The sequence below is a fragment of the Pteropus vampyrus genome, unplaced genomic scaffold (assembly GCF_000151845.1).
Source record: "Pteropus vampyrus isolate Shadow unplaced genomic scaffold, Pvam_2.0 Scaffold208, whole genome shotgun sequence".
NCBI lineage: Eukaryota > Metazoa > Chordata > Mammalia > Chiroptera > Pteropodidae > Pteropus > Pteropus vampyrus.
In genome coordinates, this window is record NW_011888989.1 from 2,812,638 (window position 1) to 2,823,208 (window position 10,571).

The following is a 10,571-nucleotide window of genomic DNA, read 5'->3' on the forward strand; positions in this document are numbered from 1 at the left end:
CCTAAGACTGAGTCAAGAAGAAACAAAAACTCTGAACCAACTGATTACTACCAAGGAAATTGAATTGGTAATCAAAAAACTCCCCCAAAACAAAAGTCCTGGACTAGATGGCTTATATGCAAATTTCAACAAACATTCAAAGAAGAATTAATACATATTATTCTCAAATGTGTCCAAAAACTTCAAAAGGAGGGAAGATTTCCTAACTCTTTATATGAGGCCACCATTACCCTGATTCCAAAATCAGACAAAGACAGTACAAAAAAAGAAAACTACAGGCCAATATCCCTTGTGAATATTGATGCAAAAATCCTCAACAAAATATCAGCAAACCAAATTTAGCAATACGTGAAAATATCATAGACCATGATCGAGTTCGATTTATTCCTGAGATGCAAGATGGGTACAATACCTGCAAGTCAATTAATGTAATGCATGGCGTTAACAAATTGAAAGGTAAAAATTAAATGATCATATCAATAGATGAAGAAAAAGTGTCCAACAAAATCCATCATCATTTCTGATAAAAACTCAGCAAAGTGGGAATAGAGAGAACATATCCCATCATAATAAAGGCCATATAGGACAAATCTACAGCTAACATCACGCTCAATGGGGGAAGGCTAAAAGCATGTTTCTTAAGATCAGGAACAAGACAAGGATGCCCACTTTCACCACTTCCGTTCAATGATGTATTGGAAGTTCTAGCTACAGCAGTCAGACAAGAGAGAGAAATAAAAAGCATCCAGACTGGGAAGGAAAAAGTAAGAACTGTCATTATTTGCAGATGACATGATACTATATAGAGAGAACTCTAAAGATTCCACACACACAAAATATAATCTGTTAGAATTGATTGATGAATTTAGTAAAGTAGCAGAATACAAAATTAATATTCAGGAGTCTTGCATTTCTATACACCAATGATTAACTGTCAGAAAGAGAAATTAAGAAAACAATCCCATTTACAATTGCATCAAAAACAATAAAATATATAGGAATCAAATTAACCAAGGAGGTAAAATACCTGTTCTCAGAAAACTGTGTCATTGAAAAAAGAAATTGAAGAAGATACAAATAAATGGAAACATATACTATGCCCATGGGTAGGAAGAATCGACATCATTAAAATGGCCATACTACCCAAAGGAATCTATAGATTCAAATCAATCCCTATCAAAATACCAATGGCATTTTTCAGAGAACTAGAACAAATAATCCTAAAATTTATATGGAACCATAAAAGATCCCAAATAGCCCCATCAATCTTGAGAAAGAAGAACACAGTTGGAGGTATCACACTACGTGATATCAAACTATACTACAAGTCTACCATAAACAAAACAGCATAATACTGGCATAAAAATAGATACATTGATCAATGGAACAGAATAGAGAACCCAGAAATAAATCCACATCTGTACACTCATTTAATATATGACAAAGGAGGCAAGAATATACAATGGAGTAAAGACAGTCTCTTCAATAAATGGTGTTGAGACAATTGGACAGATACACACACACACCCAAAAAAATGAAACTGGACCACCTTCGTACACCAGATACAAGAATAGACTCAAAATGGAATAAAGACTTAAATGTAAGGCCCAAAACTATAAAATGTAAGAAAACATAGGCAGTAATCTCTCTGATATTGCTACTAGTAATTTCTTTTTGACATATCTCCTTGTGCAAGGGAAACAAAAGAAAAAATAAACAAGTGAGACTATGTCAAACTAAAAAGGTTTTGCACTGCAAAAGAAACCACCAACAAAATGAAAAGACAACCTACTGAATGTGAGAAGATATTTACTGATGATACATCTGATAAGGGGTAAGTATCCAAAAATAGATAAAAAAACAAAACAAACAAAAAAACCTCATACGACTCCATGACAAAAACAAAACAAAACAAAAAAACAATGTAAATAAAAATGGGCAGAAAACTTGAACAGATATTTCTCCAAAGAAGAAAAACAGATGCCCAATAGACATATGAAAAGATGCTCAAGGTCACTAGTCATCAGAGAAATGCAAATTAAAACCACAATGAGATATTACCTTGTTCCTGTCAGAAAGGCTATCATCAATAAATCAAAAAACAAGTGTTTGTGAGGATGTGGAGAGAATGGAACCTTCATACACTGTGGGTGGGATTGCAAATTGGTACAGCCACTGTGGAAAAAAGTCTGGAGGTTCCTCAAAAAATTAAAAATGAATCTACCTTTTTACCCAGCAATTGCTCTCTGGGTATTTATCCAAAGAAAACCAAAATACTCATTTGTAAAGATCTACACATCCCTATGTTCACGGCAGCACTATTTATGATAGCTAAGACATGGAAGTAACCTAAATGACCACCAACAGACGATTGGATAAAGAAGTTATGGTACATATATACAATGGAATATTAGTCAGCTATAAAAAAAAAAAAGTGCGAAATCCTACCATTTGCAACAACATAGATGGACCTAGAGGTTGCTATGCTGAGTGGAATAAGTCAGACAGAGAAAGACAAATACCATATGATTTCACTTATATGTGGAATCTAAGGAACAAAAAGAACAAACTAATCAAAGACAGACTCACAAATACTGAGGACAATATGGTGACAGTCAGAGGGCAGGAGGGTTGGGGGTCTGGGAAAAAGGGTTGAAGGGCTAAAGAAGTACAAGTAGTTGATAGGTGGTCACGGGAATAGGCAGCACAGCATAGGGAATGCAGTCAGCAGTAATATAATGGCTTGGTGTAGAGCTAGAGGGAAGATAGAGTAATTAGGGGGATTGTTTCATAAACTACATAAATGTCTAAACAATATACTGTATACTTAAAACTAAAATAAAATAAAATGTTTTTTTAAAAAAAGAATTTCTGGAGAGGCAGTTTCAGTTGAAATCATTTTTCTTTTTAAATTTTATAGGGTTTTTTCTTATTTTAAAGGCAAATACAAATTCTTGAGAGAAAAATTAGAAAAATCATATATATATGTGTGTGTATATATATATATATATATACACATATATATAACAAATTATATACACATATATATAACAAATTATTCCAACTCTGCAACCCAGAGATAACTGTCATAAATATTTCTTTAAGTATTTAATTTTACTTGAATTTAGCAGAAAAGAAAGTGAAGTGAAACTAAAGGAGTTGCTGAAATATATATATATATTTCTTCAAAATGAGAGCTTTTGGTACTAAGGAACTCTTCAAATAGATTATAAAAACATGAGGCTTTGATGTTAGAGTTAATGGGTATTTTTTAAAGTTTATGTTTCTTAATAGCCATAATTTTAAGTTTCCGGATACTGAGCTTTAGATCTAATCAAAATCCAAAGACATTATTGCTATGTTAAAAACAAAAAAATCTTTATTTTGAGAGAGAGAAACAGAAGGAGAGAAGGAGGGAGAGAGAGAGGAAACATAACATTCATAACTTTATAACATAACATTCATAACTCCGGGTGATTCTTCAAAAAAATTATTAAGGAAAAGCTGATCTGTAAAGAAATATATGTTATAAAAATGGCAAACTACTTTCAGGAATAAAAATCCACATTCAACACAGAGAAATGTTTATAACGAGTACTCATTACAAATAGAGATTTTAATTCAGAGAATCCATCACTGTTTGTTATGTGCCACCAACTGTTCAAAATCTAACTTGTTTCGTATTTAGACCATGACTTTCTTATAGAGTGTTTCATTTTATTTCCCAAAATATCTAGTGGTCATTCTTTTTCTTGTTGCAAAAAAGCAGAGACTTATGCCACCATCTCATTGATAATCTGTAATGATACTTCTAGATCCTAATCACATGACTCATGTAATGTTACCCACTTTCTATGGAGCCCTCTGACTTCTTGTTCTAACTGGGACTCACTGCTGTCCGGGCACACAGAGTAACTGCCATGGTCTTAGGATTTCTTGTCATTGTCCTCTTAGGTTGGTTTCTTAGATCCCATGTTTTTCTCATTGGTTCATTTTCTGCTTTGCTCTAGGACAGCTCTGAGTTACTTTTCTAGAAAAAGTATATAGAAGACAATATTTATGAGTCCTTGACTGTGTCCAAAGATATTTTTATTCTTAGTCTAGCTAGTATTTATTTCTACATTTGGATCACTTCCCTCAGAATCTGGAACTCGCCACTCCACTGTCTTTTAATATTCAGTGTTGCTAATATTCAGTGGGAGTCTGATCCAGTTTGTCTTGAGTTTCCTCACAGATTTTCTTTCTGAAATTTCTTTCTTTCTGAATATCCTCGTTGTTCTTGCAGGGCATAAATTTCACCAACATGTTTCTAGATGGGGTCTTTTCAACCTGAAAACTCAAGTCATTTCTCTATTTTGAAAAAAAGTTAGGTCTCTTCTCTGTGTTCCTTTTCCATCCTTCAGAGAATTCTCTTGGAAAGGATAGAAAGTGAACTACTTAGATCTTTTCTCTGCCTTTTCTCATCTTTTTTATCTCTTTTTATATCATGTCTCTAAATTTTGGAAGATTTCTATTTTTCAACTTTATCTTCCGGATCTTCGATCCTTGGCTGCATCAATTTTGTTTTTTAATTACCTAGTTATCTTTGTCCTTACATGCTGTCAAAGGGAAGACCAGTTTGTCCTAGGCTTCCCCTGAGCTGCATTTTGAGCAATATTTTGAGAAGTGAGGACTAGGTATCTGGAAAGTCTGGGTGAGTCATCTGAGGTCAACTGCAGTGTTTTGTGTTAATCACAGGAGTAAAAGTAAGCCGATTACAGTCAAGGCAAAGACATTAATATAACTAGGAAGAAAGTGCCATGCCGAGCATAATAAAAGAGAGAGATGAAATTGGAAGATTTGGGTTGAGTGTAAGAAAATTATTGACAAAGGATTTTTAATGGAGGGAGAGATAAGCTAATATAATAAGAAATAGGAACACCTAATTTACCATTCTCCAAAAACCCTACCATTGCTGCCACCTGCTGCTGTCTTCCCAGAGAGAGACTTGAAGGCTGACTTCCATTTTTGGCTTGCCTCCCCAAGAAACAGAAATATTCAGTCTTACCTTTCCATGGGGTCCTGTAGAACTCAGAGAGAAGCTGGGAAGCGATCAGGAAGAGAAGAGACACTGTTGTTCAGGGTCCAAGGATCCAGCACAGTCCCGGCAGGCTGCTCAGGTTCTGGGTCAGTTCCTACTTTTAGCACCCTGCTTTATTGCTCAGCACCACCGTGATGAGGCCATGTGCCTTCCTGGTTGACCTTCCAGGTCAGTTTAACACACAACACCTCTGCTGCTTAGCCAACTCTGAATAGGACAGCAACCTTGAGGAGCTTTGCATGCTATCAGAAGTTTTTCGTTTAAAGCTAGTACTTATGGAAATCTTCAAACATGTTAAAAAATAAGAAAAAACAGTATAATGAATCCTAATATGCCCATCACCCAGTGTCTTATTCCATTTGGGCTGCCATAACAGAATACAGCAGACTGGATGGCTTATGAACAACTTTTAAGTAGCACTCATTTTTTAGGATGAGACTCTCCTTTTTCATAAGCATGTCTAAGCCCACCTTTGGAAATCCTGCAATCAAGCCCCCAAAAAACATAGTTTTCAAGTTTCACAAGTGATTCTGATGCCCACAGAAAACTGAGAGCCACCGCTGTAATGAAATGAGAACAAGAGCATGATTCTCTCATTTATGTGGCACTCAAAAGTGTTTAATAAATAAGATACTCAGAAGACATAAAGGAAAACTGGTTACACCAGGCTATCTGAGAAATGTAAATGGCAGTATAGCAAAAGATCACAAAAGAAAAGGAAGACAAATATATAATGAGAGAAAATATTTTCAACATAGATATATCCTTAATTCATGGAGAGTTCTTATAAATTAGTAATATTTACTCAAAATAGCAATATTTGTAAAATCTCATAAACGAAGGCTATGAACAGACATAGGCTGTTCAGAAAAATCTGAAAATAGCTAATAACTATGTGTACAGATACTCAGCCTCTTTGGATGTCAAAAAAATGCAAATGTAAATGATAAGAAACCATTTCTATCCCTAACATTAGCCAAAATTGAAATAATTCATCATCTCCCATGTTGGTAAGATTTGGGGAAGAAGACCACTCCCATTCACTAATAGGAGGTGCAAACTTTTTAGAGAGTAATCGGGCACCATGTATTAAAATGTATAAGGCACTCATACTTGGACTCGAAAATCCTACTTCATTGAATCCAGCCAGGAAAAATAAAAGTACAAGTATATTGAAACATGTATCACAATAATATTATTAACTAAGATTTACTGAGTTATTGTGCAACAGGATCTGTGCTAAATGCACTACAAAAGATGTTTGAATTAATCCTCATAACAATTTTGAGGTAGCTACCATTATCTCATAGACAAGAACTAAAATTTAGCAAAGTTAAATATGTTGCAAAGGGTTTTTTTAAAATGTGCTAGTATGTGGAGTCGGAACTTGAAACTGATCAACATGACTGCAGAGTTCATGGTCTTAGCCACTGCAATGTGCTGCCAAACTAGAGACAAATAAGCAAAAAAAAAAAAAAAAAAAAAACTAGCCCAAATGCCCTTGATAGAGGAATAGTCTTTACAATGACCTCAACCACTAGAAACACAAAATGCCCAGTCTCACTTTGTTTCCATAATTAAAATCTACTTTGGGAGAAGGGAAGATGGAGCAAATATGTTTTCCATAGAAATAGAAAGAAGTAATGAGGAAGAAACGGAAAAGTATGGAAGTCTTTGCTGGGTGGGCAGTTTGGGAAGAGATTTTTCTCCTAAGCAATCTCAACTTCTCCCTGTAAATGCCTGGTTAGAGGATTTTTAACCAGGCCACAGATAAGGTGCAGGTTCCCAACATTTACCAGCAGATACAGCTCTGCTGGCCTCACCCCAACTGGCCCTCCCAAGGCAACTTTTTTTAATTGACAGAGGAATGGTGATTGTAAAGGTTCTTATGCAACTGAAAACATGGCCTCAATTCTCCTTGGAAAATGACTATTTGTTTGTTTTATCTCCTTTGAATATGAAGAGCATATCATGAATATTGTGTTCTCACCGAGCAAGTGGCTGACTCCGCTACTTAACCCCTGGTGGAAAGGAGAGATGCTTCCTCCCTTATGGCAGGGCCATTGGCCACCATTTTCTGGGTTTCAGGAAAGATTCTCTAAAGCCATTTCCTCCTAGGTTTTATGTCCAGGCTACGGGAAAAGATTCCACAGATAAACCACATGCCAAAGCTGTAGCTCTGGGTCCAGAGTACCAGGAGTGTTCTCATTTAAATATGCTTTAAAATAGAATTATTTAAAACAATAATTAGTATAAACTGGTCACAAGGACTGATGCAGACAGTGTGTTATAAAGCAAGGATTATGATTCATCTAATTTTGTGTGCCTGAAACCAATAACAATATAAAATAAATAAGTGGTGAGTATTAGCACAGTCCCTTTCTTATTGTCAACTGTTATTAATAGCTACTTAACCTAACCTTGTTCTCTCTTCAGACTCATGGGAGTAAACATACTTTTAACTTGTCCAAACCTTTGCCTTACAGTGAAAATCTTTGAAGCATATTTATTGTTCTCGAGCCCAGTAATGTGATATTTTCAGACAACTCTCTCCACAACTCTTTCCTTGTAGAAAGTTTCTATTAAATTCTTCCTTTTCTTGTAGGAAAAGTTTGCTTGTTATCAGCTTGTCCAAGGTGGCATGATGTTGCTCCTTTGACATGCCCAAGAGCCTTGAGCATCCTGAACAACTGTACATCTTCCCAGCTGTTGACCAAAACAGAACAAGAAAAGACTGGGTCGAAGCATTAGATAGATAGGACGTGCCCAGATTCTGGCGGCATCTTATGTGGGTTCAGATCCTAGCTCTGCCATTTACTAGCTATGTGAACCTGGGCAAGATACTTTACTTCTCTGTGCCTCAGTTGTACTGTCTGTAAAATGAGAGCAGTAACTGATCTTCCTCCACAAGTTCGTTGTAAAGAGCAAATGAGAAATTGCATGTAAAACATATAGCACTATGTATAGAGAAGTCAAAATGGCATAGATGATAGAGGCTTTGTTCATCTCCTCTTATGATCACATCAAAGTGGTAATGGAAATATGGAGCTAACAACAAGCAAAGCCACCTGGGGTCTATATGAACAAGCCCTACAACTAGGGAGAGAAATAAGAAATCACCCTGCAACGGTAGGAGGTAAGATGGGGAGAGGACGTGAGGTTGCCTGGTCCTGAGCAGCTGAGTGGGACAGAGGCTGTGGAAGCCAGCAGCTGCAGATACCTCTTAAAGGGGTCATGTCCGCAAGCGGACTTTCCCAGTGACAGACTTATGCGCTCTGAGCACCAGTGGCTGGCTGGTAGACTGCTCAGTGGGCACCAGAGACTTACAGGAGAACTCTGAGTTGTCAAAGCAAGGGCTAGAGACAAGGCTTTCTCCCAGGCAGAATGCTGGTGGTATCCATTGTTCCTCTGTTGAGCCCTCCCCACTCCCAGTGTGCGTGCTCAGTGCTGCCATAGCTGAGAGACATCAAACTAGATAACAAAGGTCGCTCTGCCCAGAGAATTACCTGAAACCCTGCCTCCCCGAACTCACAGTCCCACTCAAGCCACATCCGGGTGTGTCCTCGGCCAGTCAAGTGCACCTTGCTGAGCAGCACCAAGACTCACTAGTGGCAGCTGATTTTGGTTTCTGGTGTGGTTTCTTGAGGCAACTATAAGCACAGCATCTATGGATTACTTGCTAAATCTTAACAGATGGCTCTAGAGGGGCACAGGCTGGGGCTAAATTTGGCCTGCAGCTGAAACTCTCTCAGGACTGTGCCACTGGACACCCACTACACAAAGCCATGCTAATAAGACCGGAAGACTTAGGAGCTTTGCTGAGTACACAGAAAGGCAGCCAAAATGGTAAGACAAAGAAGCAGAAACCATACGAGAGAATAGAACAGAGATCCAGGCATAATGGAGTCAAGCAATCTAACAGATGCAAAGTTCAAAACATTGGTTATAAAGATGCTAAATGAACTTAGGAAAGAGTAGATGAACTCAGTGAGAACATAAAAATGGAAATGGAAATTATAAAAGGGAACCAGTCAGAAATGAAGAACACATTATCTGAGATGAGAGTATATTAGATGGAATAAACAGAATGGATAAAGAAGAGGATTGAACCATGATATAGAGGATGGGGAAGCCAAGGACACTCAATAACAATGGCAAGGGAAAAGAAGGCAAGACTATAAAAATAATTTAAGGAGCCTATGGGACACTATTAAATGTAAAAATATCTGTGTCATAGAGGTACTTGAAGGAAAACAAGGCGTTGGAGAGCTATTTGAAGAAATAGTGATGGAAAACTTCCCTAACTTGGTGAAGGAAATAGACATACAACCCCAGGAAGCTCAGAGAGTCCCACAAACCAGGAACCCAAAGAGGCCCATACCCAGACACATCATCATTAAAATGCCAAAGGTTAAATATAAAGAGAGAATCTTAAAAGCGGCAAGAGAAAAGCAGATAGTTACCCATGAGGGAGCACCCAAAAGACTGGCAGCTGATTTCTCAAAAGAAACTATGCAAGACAGAAGGGCTTGGCACAAATTGTTCAAAATGATGAAAACCCAGGATCTACAACGAAGAATACTTTATCCAGCAAAGCTATCATTTAGAGTCACAGGACAGATAAAGAGCTTCTCAGACAAAAAGCTAAAGGAATTTATCAACCCCAAGCCAGTATTACAGGAAATGTTGGAGGGACTTCTTTAATAAGAAAAAATGTATCAAAAATGGTAATAACTACATTCCTATCAAGAAGTACCTCAAATGGAAACAAATTAAGTGCTTCAACCAAAGGATAGAGTGGCTAAAAGGATAAGAAATCAAGACCCCTACATATGCTACCTACAAGAGACTCACTTCCAATTATAAGACACACACAAACTAAAACGAAGAGGATGGAAAAAGATATTGCCTTGAGGGTATTATGCTAAATGAAGTAAGTCAGATAGAGAAAGACAAATACCACATGATTTCACATACATACAGAATCTAAAGAATAAAATAAACAACAAAAACAAAAATAAACCAATAGATACAGAGAATATTTTGAGGGCTACTAAATAGGAGGGGGCTTGAGGGGATGGTGAAAAGGGGCAAAGGGATTAAGAAATACAAATGGATAGTTACGAAATAGTCATGGAGCTATAAAATGTAGCATAAGGAAAATAGTCAACAATGTTGTAATAAATACGTAAGGGGGAAGAGGGGTACTAGATTTAGTGGGGTGATCACTTGAGCTCTAATCACTATGCTGCACAACTGAAACTAATACATTATTGTATGCCAAATGAAATTGAAAAACTCATTGAATTTTACAATGTGAATATGAGCAACAAGTTGCCTATTATATTTTAATAAAGCTGGGGGGAGAAAAAATAAAAATAAAAGTTTTTTAAATTCATCAGGCAACCCAATAAATTTTTTAAAAGAAAAACAAATGGCACTGTGTCTGCACAGAAGAAACAGTCAATAAACATAATCTATGTTGTGTCCT

At 36.8% G+C, this 10,571-nt stretch overlaps 1 long non-coding RNA gene across 1 annotated transcript in view; it reads right to left on the reverse strand.

Moving 5' to 3' along the window:
- Window positions 1–10,557: 10,557 nt before the first annotated feature.
- The window catches only part of LOC111747002, an 11,646-nt gene continuing 11,632 nt past the window's right edge, over window positions 10,558–10,571 (reverse strand). The window contains exon 3 of the long non-coding RNA XR_002783353.1: window positions 10,558–10,569. This is a non-coding gene — a long non-coding RNA (uncharacterized LOC111747002). The remainder of the gene's footprint in view (window positions 10,570–10,571) is intronic.